General features: G+C 36.2%; 1 protein-coding gene across 1 annotated transcript in view; it reads right to left on the minus strand.

Moving 5' to 3' along the window:
• Positions 1-6,187: 6,187 nt before the first annotated feature.
• The window catches only part of IRX2 (iroquois homeobox 2), a 59,649-nt gene continuing 42,603 nt past the window's right edge, over positions 6,188-23,233 (minus strand). Inside the window, exon 5 of the mRNA XM_088131485.1 lies at positions 6,188-8,926. The gene's annotated coding sequence lies outside the window, so the exon portion shown is untranslated. The remainder of the gene's footprint in view (positions 8,927-23,233) is intronic.

The raw sequence follows: 23,233 nt of genomic DNA on the forward strand, positions 1-23,233 counted from the left end.
CTTGTTGTAACCGTTCTCCACACCAAATGCCTCCAGGCTGTCGCTTAGGCACTTGATAAAATCTCAGACCAGGTGCTCCAAGTCTTTCAACATCATAAATTCCACTTTGACATTTAAAAAAAATAAAATAAAAGATTAAACTAGTTTGATGGAGAGACACTCTCCCAGGTGTTATTTTCCAAAGTGTCTGACTAATTTACAGCAGTGAGTAATCATTACAAATGATAACAATCATGTAAATTCCCTAAATTAAAAATACGCTTCATTTTGTTAGGAAGGCACTAAATGGTTTTATCAGGCTTTGTATAACATACTGTTTCTAGAAGATTGTTCAATATATTTGTTAGGGGAAAAAAAATCAAGAATTGTCATGCCAAAGACAAAGCAAAACACATTCAGTTTAAGCTGCAGAAATCTGGGTCAACCTTCCTGTGAACAAAGCAGTTGACCCATCTGGAACTGGGAGACACACAAATATATAACACTTTTTTAAAGAAACATATTTACATAAAGTGGTTGTATCCTGTTTTCTTGCAAGGATATTTAGCGGTAGACATGATTTTTCCTTTGTCCACAACCTTTTTAATCACCACCAGAACAGTCTTCAGTGTCTCCTGCAATGACTGAGAAAAAACTGCTAGAAATCCCTGTGGAGTTGATGGGTAGACCATTCCATGGGGAAGGGAACCATCTTTTCACTTGAGGGTTGAATTCATTTGTGTGAGCCCAAAGTTGGAAGTGTCACTTTTTCTCTCTCTCTCCTGTTACCTACAAGGGAAGGGGCATTCTTGCCAGAGGATCTGAACTAATCACTTGTGAGCACTTTTGTGATTAGGCCAATGACTAGATGTAAAAGCCAAAATAATCTTCTTAGATAAAGAAGTTCCAGATTGCATGGTAGCCCCCACACATATAGCTATATGCATAAATGAAAATCCTTGTAAAATTTGGGCTGCAGAAATGTCCCATCCCTTGCTTAAACATTCAGATTCACATACTCAGGGATTTTTCACCTGAATAGTCTGAATATTCTGTAAAGGGATGGTAGAAAATTACCAAGTTAGCTGTCACTGAAATTAGTAGGGCCTATGTGTGACATCAGTAGACAAAGAGTTGAACTTACAGCCAAAGTATAAATTGACCCCTTGTAACTTTTTTAAATTTATTTTTTCCTTTATTTTATAATAATAACAAAAACAAAACAAAAACAAAAAAAGGAACAAAACAGAAAGATACATATGTTATATAAGAAAACAAGTACTTAAAAACAAGTGAAAAAAATACAACAGAAAAAATAACTTAGAAAAGAAAATATAAGGTATAATATATTGTTACTACAATGAACAGTTACAATTCTATATATATTTATAAAATGCAAATAGTATGCAAGTATGTGTGTGTGTGATATATGTATGTTTGTATGTCTGTGTGTGTGTGTGTGTGTGTGTGTACGTGTGTGTGTGTGTGTGTATATATATATATATATATATATATATATATAACTATTATATAACTATCATCTTTTTCCTAACTACTAAATGAGTCCCATATTTCATTATACTCATCCATACAAAGTCTACGTCTATAGGCAATCCACTCATAAGCAGCAAGTGCGATCAGGTCTTCAATCCATTGAGTGAATAGGGCCATACATTCATCTTTCCAATACTGCAACATCAATCTTTTGGCCACAGTAAGGACACAGAGAATCCATTTATGTTGCCGGGATGTCAAATTCCATGTACTAGGTATATAGTTCAAAAGAATATTATCCTCTGAAAATTTTAGCTTTTGTCACACAGTCATGTTTATATGGTCCACCACATTCTCCCAAAACTTAGTAAGTATAGGACATTGTAAAAACATGTGTTTTAAAGAAGCATTATCTTTGTTACATTTCCAACAAAATGCTGTCTTAGTCCTTTTCTATACAAATGTAATGGAGTCCAGTAAATTCTAAATATTATTTTTTGTTGTATAAGTTGTAGTTCAAGGTCCATTGACACTCTTGCTATAGAAGTTAAGACACTCTCCCATTGTGTAGGTAATATAGAAACCTCTAATTCTTTATTCCACTTATCTCTTAACATCTGCATGTCACATTTATTTATTGATAACAAATATCTATAAAAGCTAATAGTAGGTTTTTTAGTTTTTAAGGATTTAACAAGTTGTTCTAGTATCTGAGGTGGCTCAGAAACTGAAAATGTTGCTGGTCCAAACAATGTTGTTAACAAATGTTGTAGCTGTAAATATTGTCATTGGGTTACATCTGATAGATGATATTTATCTCCTAACACACCAAATGTTAAAAATTCTTCTTCATCCTCTATCGATTGATCCAAAGTCAATATCACCACTTCCATCCAATTTTTCCATATCACCATCTTTTCCCCAATTTTTAATGTTGGGTTTCCCCATAAAATCAATTTAGCATGGGAAAAAGAATTGAATCTTTTTTTTTATTAGACATTGTATTCCATAGCTTTCTAACTGACCTCATAGTTTCCAGAGATGCTAGAGTTCTACTGAATTTAGATCCTAATACTGTCCATCCAACCAAAGGTGCTATATATGTACATTCCAAAGTTGCCCAAATCGGGAAATTAACACCAATTGTTGGTTTTCAATATTTAATACCTGACAATAGGTAAGCTTGATGATATAGCTCTAGATTCAGAAAATCAAATCCTCCCTCATTTATTGGTAATTGCATTTTCTGTAAAGATATTCTTGGAATCAAAGAACCCCATACAAATTTTCTAAACAAATAATTTATTTTCTGAAAATATTTTCTAGATATTTGAACAGGAATTCCTTTCAGAATATGAATTAACCTTGGAATAATATTCATTTTGAGAGCATTCACCTTTCCCCAAGGGTAAGGTTTAATGACTCCCATTTATTCATATCTGAAGAGACCTCTTTATATATTTTATTTATATTACATGTTACTAACTGAGTTATATCTTTTGGCATACACACACCTAAATATTTAATAGATTCAGTATAAACACGGAATTGATATTCCTTAAATGGATGGGTAACCAAATTTTCACCTACTGGCATCAATTCTGATTTGGACCAGTTAATAGAATATCCTACTGTCTACTGTTTTACTAAAGGCATCTACCATTTGCATCAACACTGGAAAAGTAGTGTGAGGTTTAGAAACAAACAGAAGGATATTATCTACAAATAAAACCAATTTGTGTTCAACTGAATTATGTACTACTACATAGATCTCCCTGTGTTTTCTAATAGCACAAGCCTTCGTTTCCATGCAAACATTAAAAAGCAGGGGTGCAAGTGGACAGCCTTGTCTAGTTCTTCTAAATAATGGGAAAGTAGCAGAAAAAATACCATTAACCTTTACTTTATATGTGGGCAACTCATATTGTATCTTAATCCATTTTATAAATTTCAAAGGACATCTGTACAGCAAACAAGAACTCTCTATATATTTTGTCTAAAGCTTTTTCAGCATCTAACGATAAAATTACAAATTGGTCTTCATTTTTATTCAAGTCTATTAAATCTACAACTAACCTAATGTTGTCTGCTGCTTGCCTAGTGCTTACAAAACCTCCTTGATCATTCTTAATAATGAACAATATCACTTGCTGTAATCTATTTGCTAGCACTGCTGCTAAAATCTTTGTATCAACATTGGTCCATTAAAATTGGACGATAATTAGCACAATGAGTATGATCTTTATCTGGTTTTGATATAATTGCAATATAAGCCTGATTAAATGCCTCTGATAATATTCCCTTATCAAGTATCTTATCTTACAATTGACAGAGTTTTGGCACCAAAAGTTCAATAAATATTTTATCCCATTCTATAGGACACCCATCCAATCCTGGTGTTTTACCACTTGCCATTTTTAAAATTATTTGTTCAATCTCTACCTCAGATAATGGAGCAAACAAAAGTTGTTTTTGTGCATCATCTAAGTGTGGTAGGTTTATATTATTTAGAAAGGCCTCTATACCCTCATTCAATATATTATCTGGTTTGCTATATAATTCTGAATAGAATTTTAAAAATTGACAATTTATTTCCTTTGAAGTTTTATATATTTCATCTCTTTCACCTCTAATAATTGGAATAATTACCCTATCTTTTTTTTACTTTAAGCTATTGGCCAAAATTTTATTGGATCTTTCACCATTTTCCCAATATCTCTGTCATAAACATATTAACATGAATTCTGTCTGCTGTGATATTATAGTATTTAATTCATATTTCTTCTTCTGTATTTCTCTGTACAAGCTAGTAGATGAGCATCTAACCATCTGTGTCCCATAAATGTTGCAATTCATCTTTCAAATTGTTTTCCCTTTTATTTTTAATCTTATGTTTATATGATGCATAAGCAATAATTCAACCTAGGATATAAGATGTATATGCTTCTGATTCAAAAATTCAAGCACTTGATGTTTCTGAATTCAGATCAAAGTATTGCCAAGTCTCTACCCGCATTTGTTGTACAAATTCTTTATCATTCATCAAGGAGACATTGAAATACCAATTTCTTGATACCTTGACTAGTTTCTGAAACACACAATTCAAAATAATTGCACTATGGTCTGATACATAATGAACATCAATATTAACTTCTTGAATTTGATAAAATAGAGTTGATGGTATTAAAAAATAATCAAGCCTAAAATTTTTTTGGTGCACACTTGAATAAAATGTATATTCTCTTTAGTTGGGTACCTGAAATGCCAAGGGTCTATTAAATTCAATTCTTCCATGTAGGCCTTAATTGTTTCCCTCACTAATTTTTTTTTCCCCATACCAGTGTATTTCTATCAAGCTCAGGAACCAATATTTCATTAAAATCTCCTATTATCACTTTATCATAATTACATTCATTCAAGTGTTGAAAACATTCATAAAACATAATAGAAGAATCTAAATTAAGTCCATAAACATTAACCATAGCTATGGCAATCCCTGCTATTTTAGCACATAAGATCAAATAACACCCATGCACATCTGTAATAACCTGTTGTACATCAATTGGAAATCCTTTTCAAATGAAAATGGCCACACCTGTATCTGTTGTCAAAATATCTGTGAGGTAAAACTGTTCCACCCAGTCCTTCATTAATAAAGATTTATCCTGTTCCATCAGATGAATTACCTGCAGATAAGCAATACCTGCCCTTAACAATTTCAAATATACTAAAATTATATTTGTTTCTTAGATTCTCGCAGCCCTTTTACATTAAGACTAACTTCATCCATTAATTTTATTTTTGCCCACTTATCAAAATTCTCCCAATACCAATTCATTTTATAACCTGTACCATTTACCAAATATCTAATAATAAACTTTTCTATGTTTAAATATTTATCATGTTTTCTAATATTGCTCACGGATGTAGAACCTTCATAGGAATTCAAATTTAAGTTCAAATAACATTGTATTACATGTATATAGAATCTAGTCTTAAAAAAAGAAAAGAAAAACATGGTTATGTGCATGAAAATAAAACAGCAAACAAATCACATTATTACAAAAACTAAGGAGAACCCTAAAAAAAAGACATAAAAAAATAAATAGAAAGAAATGCATGACTTCTCAGTGGGATAGAAATATAGTTTCATCTCTCTTATTATAGGCAAATATACAGAGCAGTTTCAAACTAGCCTTTAAGCTAAGAAGTTATGTGTACAGATAAAGACTTAAGTTGGCAGTATGCCCAAACTCATTATCATGAAGTGAAGAAGAGTACAGAAAAAAAAAGTGAAAGCTTAGAGTCTTTTAAATTGAGGCTTTTTTTCTTTGGGCCGACTCAAACTTCTCTCTTAACAGTTGCTATGAACTGAGACATAATCAGGCTTATCCATCAGCAGATTTCAACGATAGGATAAAGGCCTCTGCATTCAAACGATTCTCAGATTTGTGAATCTCATCTTGATGATTAACACAGAATATAGCTGGAAAATGCATGAAATATTGAAGTTGTGCTGATCTAGCAAGATTTCTAGCTTTTTGTGAACATCCTTTTTTCAGAAACTTCTTTAGTAAAATCAGGATAAACCAATATCTTACTTTGGCTAGAACCCACCTTCAATGGAGACTTTACTGATTCCTCGTGAAATATATGTAAAATCTCATCTCTTGTGGTAACACAAAGGAAGTGCACAATAATAATATTGGAACTAGTTCCAGTCTTCCGTCTCGTTAAAGGAATTTTAATGATGTGTTCAATCTCGACTGGAAAGTCTGCTCCCAGTCTAGGAAAAAAATCCTCCATAAATCCAGCCAGATTTGATTGACTCAGGAGTGGGGGGTTCAATGCCAATCACACATAAATTTTTCCTGTGCAGTTGTGATTCTAAATAGGTAATTCATTTATCCAGAATATTATAACTAGCTTGAGTTATAGCCTCATGAGCAGCCAATCGATCCTCATAGTGAGCCAGCTTACCTTGCATCTGCTTTAAATAATCTTTAAGCTCTGCTGGTTCTTCTTGTATTTGCTTCAAAACTTTTACTTGAACCAGGATCTCTTTTAATAAGTTAGTAGAAGAATCCTTCTCCGTCATATTTCCTGGTTCAGCAGATGGTGATGCAGTTGGAATTAAGCTAACTGTTGATCATTTAAGTCTAGTTGCCATGCCAATAGCTCGTTAAAAACAAGATAATATATAATGAAAAAAAATTAATTACCAAATAGTCAATCTTTATCCACACATTCTGATAATTCAGAAGTTTCAAAACCCTTTAATCAGGAGAGGTGAGAGACATTCCTTACAGGGCTATCACAAACCGGAAGTCAACTGACCCATTGTAACTTGAAGTCAAGGGCGTAGTATTAACGATCACAAGGAAATAGAGGCCGCGGCCTTCAGCCTCAGTTTTTCATCCCCTTGGTCTCTCCTTCTTCTTTTTAGTTATGTTTTAATTTATGGTTTTATGTGTTTATATATTTTATGTTCTAATGTTTATTGTGAATCGCCCAGAGTTCCCCCATTGGGGGGAGATGGGCGGTTGAAAAATTTAATTAAATAAATACATAAATAAATAAATAAATAAATGTTGGGTTTTAAAGTGTTTGACAATGGAGAAGAAAATTGAATGTACTATGAAGTTATTATGGTAACCTCCCCTCTCCAATTCTCAACACATAGAAGAATAAATGGTTGAATGTTTGACCTTCCTTTGACAGCCACATGTTATCCATGTAATATAATGTTTATATCTTAAAAATAACACAAAGATATCTATGGGAAGAATTAGGAGTATGCCATTTTGCGGGGGTGGGGGAGTTGCTTTTGCTTTTCTATGAGCAATATGTGGAGAAATCCACTGATGTTCTAGACATATGCATTTGAAACACAATTTAAATATTTTAATCACTGATATGGTAAACAGGTGTGCTTTAAATTCAATATTGCAGAAAAAAGATACACAAGTAAAATCATGGGAAATCTTTCACACACAACATACTGTATAAATGAACTATGAATATAAGACAATGTAATTGCTTCTCTAGGGGGTCCTTTTGAGATAGCAATCAGATTTGCAAGCATAAATAAACCAATAAGATTGCTTTTGTTAAAATATTAATACAACCCAAAATAGTTAAAACAAAATTAGAGTCTACATAGACTCTTTATGTTTCAGCTCTATCTCACAAAAAATACAAAATACAAGTTGAATGGACATAACCTATGTGTTACTAGCCAAGATGTACATAAACTTTGTTCACAAGAACCAGTCTGGTTTTGTAGTCAGGTGTCCATTTACATATCATCCCAAATCATACTTTCTTCTCTTGAACCCTAATTCCCAAATCCTTCTTAATCACAAGTTGATGAACTCAGAGGAGAAAAAAAAATGAGGCTGGATTTTCACTTTCCATAGAATGAGGCAGATTGTACAACTTCAGAATTACATGTCCTCCAAATACATTAATATTCCCTGGATGCAGATAACTAACAAAGCTCAGAGAATGCTGGGCTGCATTTATGCAAACAGACTCTTTAGTTTGTTGTTTAATATGTGAAAGCCTTCAGAAAGGCTGCTTCTTGTACCTGTAATGTCATTTTGTTGTATTTGTCAGCTTATTCTTTTGGTGGAATTTAAGAGAAGAAAGGGAAAAGGAAATCTGACTTAGATGAATCTCAAGGTGCATATAGCCATGTTGGTTCAGTAGAAAAATGCAAAAGCCATAGCCAAACAATACGTTTCTGAGAACTGAAGGGTCACAAAACTGTGATAAAGAGTAAGTACATAGGAAAAAAATACCGCTACCAGCAAACAACTTCATTCCTAATCATTTATTTAACAAAAAATAAGTGAGAATTCCAAAACAGGATGCTGTGTTTAATTCATGTATGGTATTCTAATGATACAAATATTAGTATTAATCTATGTGTTATGAAGCACTGTCACATACTCTTAGGGGCTAACAATTAAGAGCTATGGACTCTGCCTATATTTCTTTCTGAATAGTTTCATTGTTTTTCCCTCTGCCGATGCCATTTAACTTACCATGTGATTATCAAATATTTGTATATTTAAATTTAAAGTACTTCATCTTCTTGTCTCCTCACCCAGTTTTTTGTCACTGTAAAAACTGATCTATTTATTTATTTATTAATTCAGATCCATTCAGCCTACAAACATTTTTAGGTTTTCCTACCTGGAATCAAAGTCTCTTTCCAATGGAGGCACAGTTTCCTTGTGGCCACATGCTACTTAAGCTGTACAGCTACAAACGCGAACATAGGCATTTTCCTTATCCCTGGAGATCTTCCTCCATCGTAAAGCAATGAGAAGATATGGACAGGCTGGCTTTGAATAAATGGCTGAGGTGGGGTGGGGACAGTGTATTTCAGAAAGTTAAAGATGTGGTTACAAACATGTACAAGGAGATCGGGATTAAGCTTCGGCAACTGCAAAGAGAGAGCAAAGTGGAATTTGGTGTTAAAAGAGGTGTCCACGAACATTTAGATGCCCCTCAATCATAAAACACTAGAAGCTATATGTGTTTCTGCAGAAATGCACAAAGCCACAACATGTTAACTGGGCTGCAATATTCGTCTTGAGAACCTCAGCTTTCAGCCACTCTCAGCTTTTATTCCATGAAAAATCTGTCTGTTTTTTTATATATTTATATTTAAATAATATTGCAGAAAATAAAGTAACCTTCCTGAAAATTAAAGGCCCAGAGGGATATAGAAGAAAATTCATTGCCTGCTCTCGATATAGGAATGAGCTAGTTCTGGATTGAAGCTGGAAAAGATGTATCTGTGAAATTTCCCCTTTCAGGTAAGAAGCTGACCAGTACCATGTCAATCCACTGATTGGTCTAGCCCTGCTCTTCCTTTATGGTAGGAATGGCAAACTTGTGTCCTTCAAGATATTATTGGTCTCTAGTCCCATCAACTTTATCTAGCATGGCCAATGTTAAGAGTTGATGGGAATTGTACTCTTGCCTTGTGGTTTGTGTATAACTGTGTAGTGTGAAAGTGAGAAGGAATATTTTCCAGATGGAATTTAGCAATTTTTACTAACTTGACTCTTGCTTCATTCAAACAAACCACCTGATCATGTTTTATTTTTGTTTTTCCAGTTTCCATTTCACTTCCAATTTATTCACAATTGGCCATGGATGGGTACATTGTTTTCCAGTTAAAAATTCAGATATGAACAGCAAATGATACTCTTTCTATTTGAAGTGCTCTATTTTAACTGGAAGCCAAGATGGTGAAGAAATTTCTGCTTTGCTTGTTAACAGTAAAGGGATCCCTCAGCTCATTCAAAAAGAAAAAAGAAAAGGAAGGAAGGAAGGAAGGAAGGAAGGAAGGAAGGAAGGAAGGAAGGAAGGAAGGAAGGAAGGAAGGAAGGAAGGAAGAGAAAAAAGAAAAGAAAAGAAAAGAAAACCCAAGTAACCCATAAGGAATTCCAGATGCCATAAATCACATTTAATGTTGCAGGACCAGCAGAAGAAATTTCAGGATTAATTCAGTGAGGTTCAGCAAACAAAGAGGACAGAGTGTTAACAATGTGGGGATTAGCATTAAATCTGGTACATTTGTTTTTCACATTGACATTTACAGAGGCCATTCAACTTTTGTTATATGTGTGTGTAGACACACATACATACATACACTACATTACTACAATATATATGTTATTTATATATATACACACAAAAGGAGCAGCAAAAAGTCAACAAAACATACATCTTTTTATTAAACTAGCCTCACATAAAAAGTCATTACATGTTGCAAAATTGTTTTTTTTTAGATTTAAGATAGCTTGCTTAACAGTAGAAAAAATGGTGAATGATGCATATGAATTAATATGTGCCATCCACATTTCTAACTAGTCCTCCAGATGAGGCTTCTGGTAGTAAAAGCTTTGTTCAGGTATAGAAAGAGAGGTGAACTCATCAGGCTAATGCAGAATTGATGGAATGTGGTTATCTTTCCTTCCTCATCGTATCCCCCCCCCTTTTTTTTGCACACAATATCTGTTTCCATTGTCTTCCTGTTTTCAAACTACTGTTGAACAAAGAGAATTTTGTTGCCACATTTGTGCACATGATCTTCTTGTCAGAACACTGTTTTTCTTTGAAGAGCAGCTTTACATATAATGCAAGGCATTAATTATGATCTTCCTGATAAAGATCAGCAATCACCTCTTAGTGATGAAGCTCACTAGATGAACTTGGGCCAGTTACTATCTCCTATTTACTGAGTAATCATAAGCTAGATCCAATCACTCAGCTGTTAATTTCAATAAACTTCTGATGGCAAATAGCCATCCAAAGAAATATTGGCACCAAAGAAAGCGGGAAGAGAATGGCTACTGGGTGCAGAACATGGCATGTCTCCAATAACCTCATCTGCTTAGGGATACAATTTATTCAATTTCTAAAGGGGGAAAAGTTAAATGTTTGTGTATGTATGTGTATATAGTTTTACAATTCTAACATTGATGTGTAAAGTCAGATTTCAACATTAAAACTTGAATTTTGAAATCTGGCATTTGGTTTCAAAATCTTGTGAATGTTTAACATGTACAGATCAATGATACAGAATTGCTGCAGACTCAGCAGTCCTAATCAAAATTCATTGCTGATGTTTATACCTTAGTTATTTTCAACATCCTCCATTTCTTGAAAGCAATATGTTTATAGACCACACAGCAACTGAAGCCTGAAATGGTGAATACAGAAACCAACACCCTCTCAAAGTAAGATTGTTCCACAGATAAGAACTTCAATGGAAATCTTCTACCTGATCTCTACAGGTTGATTCAGGCCTTTCCCCGCACTCTCCCACACATTCATTTTACTTCATACAATGCTTCTTACTAACTCATATCAAGTGAAAATAAGTTAATCTGCCTTCAACATTAAGCATTATCCCTAATTACTACAAATCATTTGAACAATGGCCAAGTTTTAATTATTATGAATAACCCTACTAGTTATTGATAATAATTAATTCTGTCTTTGAGTTCACATAACAAATGAGTTGTTGGGACTCAGTTTAGCCATTCTACCAATGATTCCATCATCTTGATGTAGACTTGCTAATACTGTGTGGGGGATAATGTAGGTAATTTTGGATATCCAAGAAGGACTTTTATTACTCCAAGTAGCAATCTTAAATAGACCCGCTGCATGGGCAAATGATCTGAGCAAGACTCTCCCTGGTAACAACAACAACAAAAGTTTGGGGGCTAAGTTTAAGCTTTTGGGGTTAAACCCTGGCTAATTAGTGTTTATTGTGATGCCTAAGTGATTCCTCAGTGAGGAAGTTAGAAGATCCAGCCAAATACAACTAATATACAGCATCATGGGGCCAAGGGGGAATGTTGTTGTTGTCAAAGTATGGTTGTATATTGTTAAACTACAAGTGTGAACAAGGCCTTCATTAGAGCTTAATCTATAAAATCATATAACTGGAAGGGGTTATTTAGGCTATCAAATCCAAGTTCTTACTCAGCACAGGAATCCAAATTAAAGCATCCCTAACAGATGGCTGTCTAGCATGCATTTAAACCCATCCAGTAAAGAGGAGCTCACGACAACCTCCTCTGTGTAATTGGTTTAATGTTAGAAAATCCTTTTACCGGCCTTCCTACAACTTTAACCAATTATTCTGTGTCTCGTATTTTGAAGAGACAGATTATTTCAAGAGTGCTATGATGTGCACCCCCTTCTCTTCTCAGTATCAAAAATCTCCATTACCTTCCATTGCTCTCCATCGGAGTCAGTACCTTGAAGTACCCCTAGTACCTCATTACCCTTCTCTGAACTTATCCAGGTTTGTTTGAATCCCCTTTAAAGTTTTGTGCTGAAAACTAGACTCAGTATTCAATGATCACGGAATATGGTGAAATCATTATTGTTCAGGATTTGGAAAATGTTCTGTTAATGAAACCTAAATTTGCATTTGCCTTTTTGTAGCTCAGTCTCACTGGTGACTCATTGTCAGTTGGTAATCCATAACTCTCCCTAGATTGGTTTCACAAGTACTATTGCATTTGATTTTGTTTTCTGAAATGCATAACTTTGCATGTGGCTTGCTGAAGTCCTTTCTAGAATTGCCAGCCAATTTCTCTCATCTATCAAGATCATTTTGAATTTTATTTCTTTATTCTAGAATATTAGCTGTCCTATCTAGTGTTGTGTCACCTGCAAATCTGAAAAACTTTAATCTTATAGCATCCCACTGAACACCTACCTCCAGTTTGATGAGAAACCATTGATAAGTATTCTCTGAATGCATGCTAGGTATGCATTCACTTAACTGTCATGCCATTTAACCCACAATAGCTTGCTAAACAGTGCCACTGAAATTGAATCATCATCATAATAATTTAAATTCATATATTCTATGTCTATAGCATTCTCTCAATACTAAGGGAGTTAACTTTAAAAAATGGGATAAGGTTAGTCTTAGAAGATTCCTTCTTGACAATTCCATGCTGATTATGGTCATCACCAAATTGTTTTCACGGTACATGCTGTGTTTACATTCTCCTCTAGAATTTTCCTAGGTATGATGCCACACTGACTAGACAGTAGTTTTCTGGATTTTGCTTTCCCCCCTTTTTGAAACCAGGGGCAACGTTTGCCACCCTCTAGTCATCTGGCCCTCCATCAGTTCCCCAGGATTGCTCAAAAGTAAAGGTTCAGCTAAGTAAAAGTCATCAGCAAGTTCCTTCTGTACCTAAGATGCAATTCATCTAGGTTCATTATTTTCTGCTGCCATAGAATCCTATATATCATTGTTCTAGAATTATTAAAATCCCCTTTTTTCGAGTCCAAGATGCATATTCAGATTTTGTTTCCTTTAAAATAAAGAACTCTAGTATTACATCATCCCTTTTCCCCAGTGTTCCTGCTTCTTTCACTTCTTAAGTAAGTCTCCTCTATTGGCTAGCATCTGTTTTGATTCCTTGTAGTAATAAGTCAACAACTACATGGCTGTTCTCCTTCTCCTTTTACAATTTCTTTAGCAGTTTCTGCTTATTTAGCAAGAAGTAGTCATTTAATCCCAAACAATGGGTAATCAGCAGCTTTCAGGCCACCCTCCTTGCAATGACAGAGATTTAAGAGAGCAAGAAAAAAAATTGAGAGCTAAGGGAGAAAGGAGAGATAAAGCTTTAAAGTGAGATAAGTTTACTCATGAGTCAGAGACAAGACAAAAGGGAGATAAGATAGAAAGCAAGTGACAAAAAAAATACTTGTGAGTAAGAGGTAAGATAAAATGCACAAGGGGTTTTGCTCTTTATACACCCTGCTGGTGTGCCTGTCTATGGCTGGAGTTCAAGGAAGGTGGATCAGTGAGCAAGGGACTCATTCAGTGCATCAGCCGAAGAGAGGATTGAGGCCAAGAGAGCAAGAGAACACGCTGTGTGATGGCTGAGAAAATGGATCAGGACTAAGCAGAGCCAAAGAGATGACAAGAAGCTGACAGGATCTGGATGAGCCAACAAGGAGATCCAAGAGAGTGCAAGTCCCCAAAAATGAGACTTTTTGGCAAGGCAGCTATAGCTGAGCATCCTTGCCAAGGAAAGAATTGGACTGTGTTGTCTGCATATTATGGGGCTGAAATTGTCCCTTTAAGGAAACTGTTGGGATGGGTGAGGGAGATGGTCAGGAGGCCCCCACACACAGAGATTCCAGCCCAGTGAGTTCAGTAGTTATTGCTATGTGAAGTTATTTTTGAATCTGTGTAAATCTGGTTTTGTAGATTGGTACAGTATGATTATTGTATTCATGCATATGGTAAAGGAGAACTATTCTTTAGCTTTGGTGCCATTACATGTAGCAAAGTAAAAGCTGTTTGTTGATCTATCCAAAATCAGAAGTTGATTTTGGGACCTACTGGATCTGGCAGAGGGGGGACACCCCTTAGAGTCCCCAGCTGGTTGGAGATTTGACGGCAGGTTTGGTTGAAGGGTTGTGGATGGGAATCAGATAAGAAAGTGACCCCACAGTTGGGAGTTTTCCCTTGAGGGACAGTTTCTCAAACTCAGGACTAGTCACTGTGGGGGGAAAAGGGGGCGGGCTACTCAAAGAACTATACTTAATTTGGACATTACCTAGAAACCACAATTTAATATAAGTTAAACCAGCTCTTTCAATAAGTGGTCTACTTGCATGAGCATTATAAGGTGAGAAATGAAAATTCACTAACATGTGCCATTATTTTAAATGGCAGAGGAACTATGGTGACTTTATAACACCTTTATGTCCCTTGTTAAAAAAAAAAATCATCAGTTTAATGTATATTAATGAAATAAGCTGCAATCACATCTCTCTTCTGGGAATGTCAGTATTTTTTATTGATTGATTGATTGATTGATTTATATGCCTTTGAGTCACTGTTGACTCCTGGCAACTGCCTGGACAAGTCCCTGCAGTTTTCTTGGCAAGATTTTGGAAGTGGTTTGCCATTGCCTCCTTCCTAGGGCTGAGAGAGAGTAACTGGCCCAAGGTCACCCAACTGGCTTCATGCCTAAGGTGAGACTAGAACTCACCATCTCCTGGTTTCTAGACTGATGCCTTAACCACTAGACCAAAACTGGCTCTATTTAGTTTATTTACTGAATTTTAATAGCTGCCCATCTCACACATATGACTCTGGGCAGTGCACACAATTAAAACACAAAACTAAACAATCAGCATAATTCAACAAATTCATTAAAATACAGTTTAAAACCATTTAAAAAGTATGCTTTGTCTATGCTCTGCTTTGTCTTCCTACTGCTTCACTTCAGGGAAACTGAGGGTCATCAATGATATGTTTCACAAATCCACCGAAATATATAATTCATATACACAGTTATTGTATGGACTTTATTCGACAATAGTTGTTCAGTTCTCTTTTTTAAAAAGGGATTCAAATTTTATTTGAGTTCAGAATTTAATTGAAGGTCTACAGCTCATTGTCCATGATGCCTTGATGTCATCTTCCCGTCCAGAGGCAGTCTAGCTCAGAAGACCCTCAGCTATTCAGGGCATGCAATAGGGAAAGGTCTCTTCCTCCAGGCCCTTGCATCAGCTTGGCTGCTGTTGTAAACAGTATGCTGTCCTAGAATGGACCCTCAGCCAGCTTCATCATGACACATTTGATGTGCATAATGTTGGGGAAGAGTCTTAGTGGAGATAATGGGATGCTACCCAGATTCAGTTGTCACTCTGCACTTCCAGGAGTGAAGGCAAGCATGAGACTTCTGCAACTGCTAATTAGAAAATTACACCACAGTAAATGGGTTGGATTCTACTGGCAGCTAAACCTCTTCCCCCCAGTGTTCTAAAGTATTTTTTTTAATTGTTTGCTGTCAGCAAAACAAGCCAGCTACCTGTGATTCAACAGACAACAAAGCCCAACAGCGAGATTTCAGTCAGATGATGTCACCCAGGTAAAATTGTACTGACAAGCTTTTAATTAAAGTTTTCCCACACATCTTTTGCGGCTGGTCCCCAAGAGGTATTATTCATTATGTGCCGATTGTCAGCCAATTGTGAGTTGGGAGGGAAATGTTTTATTTCCAAAGCCCTCGCTGACAGCTACAGAACACTTTGTTATACAATCTGTTTACTTTTTCTCCCTTCTTTTCCTACAAGGTTTAAAAAAAAAAAACACGCTAAGGGGAAAATAAGCAGGTAGTGTTGTTTTTAGTAAGTGGAAATCATATTAAAATGCATCTGAGAGTGGAAGTTGGGAAGGAAGGGTGTGTGCAAACCAAGGTCTTGTGGGGAATGCTGTCCGCTCTCTCCTGTGAAAAGCAATGCATGTACGTACACCTCTTAAACCCCCAAGCTTGTCGCGGGCTCATTTCTTTGGGAAAAGGCAGGTCTTAACAGAGGCATTTTAGAAGGCAGAAAAATTTGAAGATTCTTTGAAGGGGGGGGGGTTAATGTATTTATCTGAAACTGCTTTCTCCATTTTAAAAATAATACCTACAGCACCGTTTCAAAAATAGCCAACTAGGTAAAATCCAGTCCAGTGTATGCAAGTCTACTGTGGGATCAGACTTTCCACTGAAATCTATGAAGCTGAAGATGCTTCATTTTTACAGACAAGGAAAAATCACAGAACAATCAACAAGTGGGCAATAGTCATCACAGCACAGGTAAAATCCCAAACAGCACCATGTTTCAAGGTGGTGGACACAGGAGATAGATATGTCCAAACATGCCAAAGCTTTGAGATAATGGAGCAGACTGGAGAGGTGCTTGGGTTAAAATAGTTAGAAGCCCCACAAGTAGAAATTTCCTTTCCACTCTAATGAAATTCATTTCATTGGAGTCATTGCCCACAAGCAACTACAAGCAATCAGATTCAGAGAAATGTAATGATGTGCGTGCAAGCTCCATTCAGTAGCTCGGCATTTGAGTTGACATGAGGACAGATGAAAGTTCTGTCTCTTTCCCTGTTCATGGGCCAGCTGAGGAGCTATGTACACTGTTTCTTCTTTCAAGCAGATGATGTAATATATGAGTTACGGCATTCATGTGAATGCCAAAACACATGGAGTTTCCTCCTCCATTTAAGTGGTATCTTGTGAAGGGTAAAATATAGCCTCAGCACAGCTGAATATCTTGCCCTTGGAAGTCCATTTTGAAACAATGTCATATGCCATGCAAATGAGTCAGGTGTATGGCTTTCTCCTTGCCTTGCTAATTTTCTATAGGTAGGGAGTGAATCTCCTGATCACGTTAATTGACTGAGTGGCACACTACCAAACTGTGGCATGAATACTCAGATATCAATTTCACCATCTGAAATACAGCAGTGCTTTTTCTATTGATCCTCTCAGAAATCCATTTTCTAAGCAAAATAATCCCAATCCATTTGTCTCTTTGTACATGAGAGACTTCTTACAGCTGCTGGCCTCACTGGCCGAAGGTCTTGGGACTTGTAATTCTAACACATCTAGAGAAACTTTAGTTAGGAAAAGCTGGTGTAGAACGTTGGTGGAACAACTTTGCATGATCATGTCAGATTTCAGGTGAGTGGTAGAAGGGAGAATATTGTTGAGTTCTTTGTTTTCTTTGGGAAAAATTGTTTTCATTATGTAGTAAATAAGTACATCAAGCAAAACATCTAGCCTTTACACAATCCTTTATACTGTTGGAAGCATTTTCCATGAATTCTCCCAGTGAGGCTTACTAGGGTAAATGGCAGTATCTTGCCCTTACTATAGATAGGATGGAACCAATAAAGAGTAGTTTGTATAAGTAGTTTACAGGGAAAGCATTGCCAAAAACAAACAAACAAACAGGGATCTTACTTCACCTGCCACCAACTTCTGAGACTGTAGTACACAGAAGATTTTGTTTTTCAAATGGGAGAAATCTTTTTAAAAACAAATATGACACAGCCACTCAGAGTTTTGGGGAGTGGGCAGCTATAATAATAAATAAAATAAAATAAAATTCCTTTGGAGCTCCGCCCTATCATACGGTGTAAATGGCTCTTCCTAACAACAGTTGGCAACAAATGAAAGTGTTAGCTTTGGCTGTTTTTTGAAAGATGGTCTTAAAAGCCAAGAGCTTTATTATGCCCTAGTTCATTTTACTTCTCATAATTAAAGTCAAACCAATATATGTTCCATATAACTACTATGAACTATTATATGCCCTTTAAGTCTTTAAAACTCTCTCTGGTATCTGCTTTTAGAATATAGATAATTATGTATTAAAGTAGAAATTGTAATGGTCAGTGAAATGCTTTATTATTGCAAAATCAAATGTAAGTACTTTGTTTCATTGGAGAACTGCCATAATCTTGTGACAGTTATGCTGTAAGTTATGGGCTGGGAGACAGATCAGTGCATTAGATTAATTCCTTGCCTTTTAAATCTATTAATCTACCACCTTTGGGACAAGTTTTTAAATCCACTCCAGACTGAAGTGACTGAAAATCATTCCTGCCTGACAGTTTTAAAAGATCAGAAATGAAATGTGTTAAGAAGGTCTCCTCTTGGCTGATACTGAACAGAAAGAATCATATCAAAATACAGCCAGTACAGAAGCTATTTTCATATTTTCATTTCTGAAAAATAGAGAACCACATTCTCAGAGTATATTTTTCTCCCAGGTTGAAGTCTATCATTAATACCAAGACTGAAGTACATTCCATCTTGAGTACAGACCAAGGCTATTCAAAATTTATTGATAGATTAAAATATAGGACAGAGAAAAAAAATGCTTTTGTGGCCCAGATATTGTTCAGAAGTTTACTTAATTAGGCCCAAAGTTTTCCTTTCCAAGTTTCCCTATTAAAATGAACAAAATCAGTGTGAGAACATGGGCTGGTTTCTGCTAGGGCATAAAAGACCAGAAATCTTGTACTGTTATTTTGCATGTTAAAATAGGGCTGTACAGATGTAAAAAAAGGCATGGCTTTGATTGTGTGGTTCTGGCTACCATCTTGTCATTTGTTTAGCTCCCACCATCACCACGGAAGTCCCTGGATCTGCGTGAATTCTGTTGCATACAGAGCAGCTGGAAGAGCAAATTCTTCCATTCATAGAAGGTACGGAGACCCAGCGGAGGCTTTCTGTTAAAGAGAGAAACATTTACTGATTTCCCCTTTCCCTTTAGCAAAAGAAGCCCTTTTTCTGAAGGAAGAACAGAAGATGAAAGAGGAATCACAACGATCTCCAGCTTTTTCCTCCTGTGCTAATGAGACATGAGCTGCTTCTGATACATTTTTTTTAATCCAATCAATGTAATCCAGTGTCCAGAAAATCTGAATTCTGCAGCCTATATCTATGATGTAATTTTTTCCAATTATTCTATTTGGTATAATTCATTCTAAATTCTTACTATTTCTGTGGAATCTGCTTAACTTTGTTTGCTGATAGAAGAGGCAAAGCTACAGCCTGGTGCTCTACCACTACAGTTTTTATTTTGGTAGTCCTTTGGTGTCTGGGATATTCATTTCCAGCACATTTTTCTAGCCATAACGATGGGTATACAATTTTTTGCAGCCAAAGACTGCATTTTTAAAAAACATTGGCCTCCATGAGCCATTGTGGGATAGCACTTAAGGTATTACATGAGGAACAAGAAGAGCCAAATTCAGATCTCAGCGATAGGAGTACACTCAGTGACTTTTGGCCACTCTCATTCTTTCAGCCAACTTACCTCATAGGGTTACTGCTATAGGTAGAAATTGGTGGACGGAATGCAATGTAAACTGCCATGAACTCCTGGAGGAAAAGTAGGATATAGTTCTAATGAATGAATGACTGGGTGGGAAGGGCAAATTGGGGGAATAAAGTTGCTAAATGGGTGCCTTATACAGTTTGTGGAAGCTTAAGATACTTATTTTATACTTTAACACTGTCCCAAAATAATTTTTAAAAAATCATCCTGATTTTTGTGCTTTTTAAGAGCTTTTTTGTTTTTATTTTTTTAAGGGCCAAATTGGTGTTTTTACTTCTGCAGGCTTAAAGTACCCATTTCATTCTTTAAAACCCTCCAATTTTTTTTATTTTTATTTTTTAGAAAAAGGTGAACTACCACTTCCAAGACTGCTTTGGTGCTAAAGCTACAGGTTGGTTGTTTGGGGAGTGCCTTTGAGTCAGTGTTGACTCCTGGCGACTGCCTGGACACGTCCTTGCAGTTTTCCTGGCAACATTTCAGAAGTGGTTTTGCCATTGCCTGCTTCCTTGGGCTGAGAGAGAGTGACTGGCCCAAGGTCACCTAGCTGGCTTCAGAGCTTTCCAGAAGCTTTCCAGAGCTTCAGGTAGAATGTTGCTCAATCCAACCAGGACAGGCTAGGGATTAAGACAGCAAACTTCTGTGTGCCAGGCAGATGCTGCCCAATAGATCTCTTAGCTTCCCTACATGGGAAGAAAATAAACGTTGAGAAACTAAATCACTTCCTTCCTCTCAGCCCAGCAGTGTCATCAGGTGAGCACTACATTGTTTTTCTACCACTCAGATTTCAAGCAACCCAAGACCATGAGAAAAGTTTCTGAACTGACTCAGCCCCTGGCCAGAAAGTGCAGATGGCAAGATCTTGGGAAAACTAGAATTGCTTAGAGTGAGCTTAAATGTCCATTCTAGTAAAAATAATTATATAAAACCAACTATATTCATTAGACAGTATAGAGGCTTGGTGTAACTTCTCAGACCATGACTTCGGTCCCGTCCATAATAAGGATTCTTACAACCTTGTTACTTCATGAGGGTTTAGAGGGTTAGGGTTATGAGACAATACTTCAGTTTATGTCTACATGAAACCAAATGCAATTACAATTATTGATACTTTATCACAGCAAGGTTTACATAAATACAGTAGTAGTCCTTTTCCTGTGGATTTGAATGGGGAAGACTCCAGGCAATCCTATCCAAGCCTCCTCAGGAGTAGCCCCATTGAATGCAATAAAATATATATTCATTGCAGCTTTAAGAACAGTATAACAGAAAAGAGAAGCCAGAACTCAACTCTGAAAGGTTAGTAATAAAGTACAACTCCATCTGCTTCAGTCATGATCTGGTAATTAATTAATCAATTAAAATTAAAAATATGTTAAAAAATAATGCAGAACAGAAATCTGTCCCTAAAAGCAGATAGTTAAACAGAGTAAATCTTCTCTGATTTGTTGTTAATCTCATTTATTGTGTATTAGCCACACAATGGTTAACGTACAAATATGTATCATTACATCCCATCATTCCTTCTACTCTTTCAGGCCAGGCAGTATTTAAATGGCCTCATGCCGCCTTGTCCTCCTCCTCCTTTCCAAAATAAGGCTTTTTCCTGTGTCTGCAATGTAGGCTCCTCTTTGTGTTTTCTCCAGCTTCTATCAGTCAAATTTCCCCCTTAGAAAATGAGGGTACATTCAGATACAAACAAAAGCAGCATTAATTAGTGTTTCTGAATGTCATATTTTAATTAAATCTTTCTTACTTCAGGGAACAATAGCAGTCTTCCTTTAATAGGATCTTCCAGATGTTGTTGCTGAGGCTAAGCATAAAAGGAAGACATCTGGACATTAAAGTGTAAACATATTGTGAAGATATGAGAGAAGACAAACTCTAGCTTCATGTTATCACTGTAATTTCAATATAGCATTTTTAAAAAACAAACCAGGAATTGTCACCTAACGATGAGTAAGATTTGATAATGTCCATGATTCCAGTTTCATTTCTTACTTCCATTTAAACTCCCATAAATATATAGTTTCTATATTTCTACTGATCTCCAGAATACACAAAACCCTTCATCTACAGTACATTATATCAGACTTCTCCTGTAGACGTAGCTTCTTATGTGCTTTAGATGTATTGAGACTACAAAGTCCAGAATGTCCAGTTAGTATGGCTGCATCTCTCCTTGATTTTCTCTACCATTTACGTTTTGAGATGAAAGTCTGCAGAGGAGAGCCTGCTACACATCTCTTCCCCCTCTTGATAGGACCATGATGATTTAAAGTTCCATGTATAGCCTCATGTCCCCCAGGCCTGAACAATGGAGAACAGGATCAGTGAGGATGGAGCCAGCAAATACACCCCACATTCTTCCTCTCACATGACAGTCTCATGAGAAATCACTCAAGATATTATATTGGGGGAAAAAATTTCTTGATCCCACTAATTTTTAGTACATTTTTATTTTATAATAACACAAGGCATTATACAGGCATTATATAGGATATAAATCAACACATTATATAGGACTGGGGGAAAACATATTGGGCAGCAGTGCACACAAAAAGGATCTGAGTGCTTTGATAGGTTACAAGCTGAACATGAGTCAACAGTGAGATGTACCCACAAATAAAGCAATGCAATCCTAGGCTGTATCAACAGAAGTATAGTGTCAAGATCAAAAGAAATTATCTTTCTTCTCTATTCTGCATTGGTCAGTCTGCATCTAATTCTGGGCATCATATTTTAGGAATGACATCAGCAGACTCCAGCAGGTCCAGAGGAGATGAACCAAGATGATAAGGGACCTCAAAGGAAAAACTTACAGGGAATGGTTGGAGGTGCTGGAGGTTCAGGGAGGCTCAGGGAGACATGTAGCTATTTCAAGTATCTGAAGGGTTGTCATGCAGAAAATAGGGCAGAATTGTTCAGAGTTGTTCTGGAAGACGAAAATAAACAATGGAATTTCAACAAATTTAGAGAAGTAGATTTTCATTGGACATGGAGATAAAGTTCATAACCGTAGGAGCTGTTCAGCAATGGAACAAGCTGCCAAGGGAAGTATTTAAACAGGGGTCAAATTCTGCAGTACAACATATCCATATTAGGAACGCAGATTATTGCCTTATTCTAAGGCATGTCTTTGGTCTGTCTTGCTCAGAATTGGCTACACCGGCTGGTTGCAGAAGCCCAGGTCTTCAAATGGGGGGGAGAGATACCAGGGAGCATACCTGGCATGATGCTGCCCGTTGAGCCGTAGCCTTTCCCAGATAAATGCCAATCAAAACATGCCACCCCACAACTGCAGGTAAACTCCAGTGGGAGTTATTGCCATCATTAGAAGTCTCAGTCAAGTAAGGTAAATAACAACAGAGGGATGTGGGAAGGACTGTCTGTTTCTTGGGCTGCACAGGTGGGTTGACTCCTTCTTGCTGCATAAAAAGCATTTGATGGATTTGGCACATATTATTTATTTTAATTATGATAATGTTTTATAACATGTTAGTAAATGTTCTGCAGTGTAAGTAATTATTATTAACATGAGACATCACAGCAGGCC

Source organism: Python bivittatus, unplaced genomic scaffold (assembly GCF_059951505.1).
Source record: "Python bivittatus isolate LINGU-HERP-01145 unplaced genomic scaffold, Pbiv_v1 ctg000960_np1212, whole genome shotgun sequence".
In the NCBI taxonomy this organism is placed as follows: Eukaryota; Metazoa; Chordata; class Lepidosauria; order Squamata; family Pythonidae; genus Python; species Python bivittatus.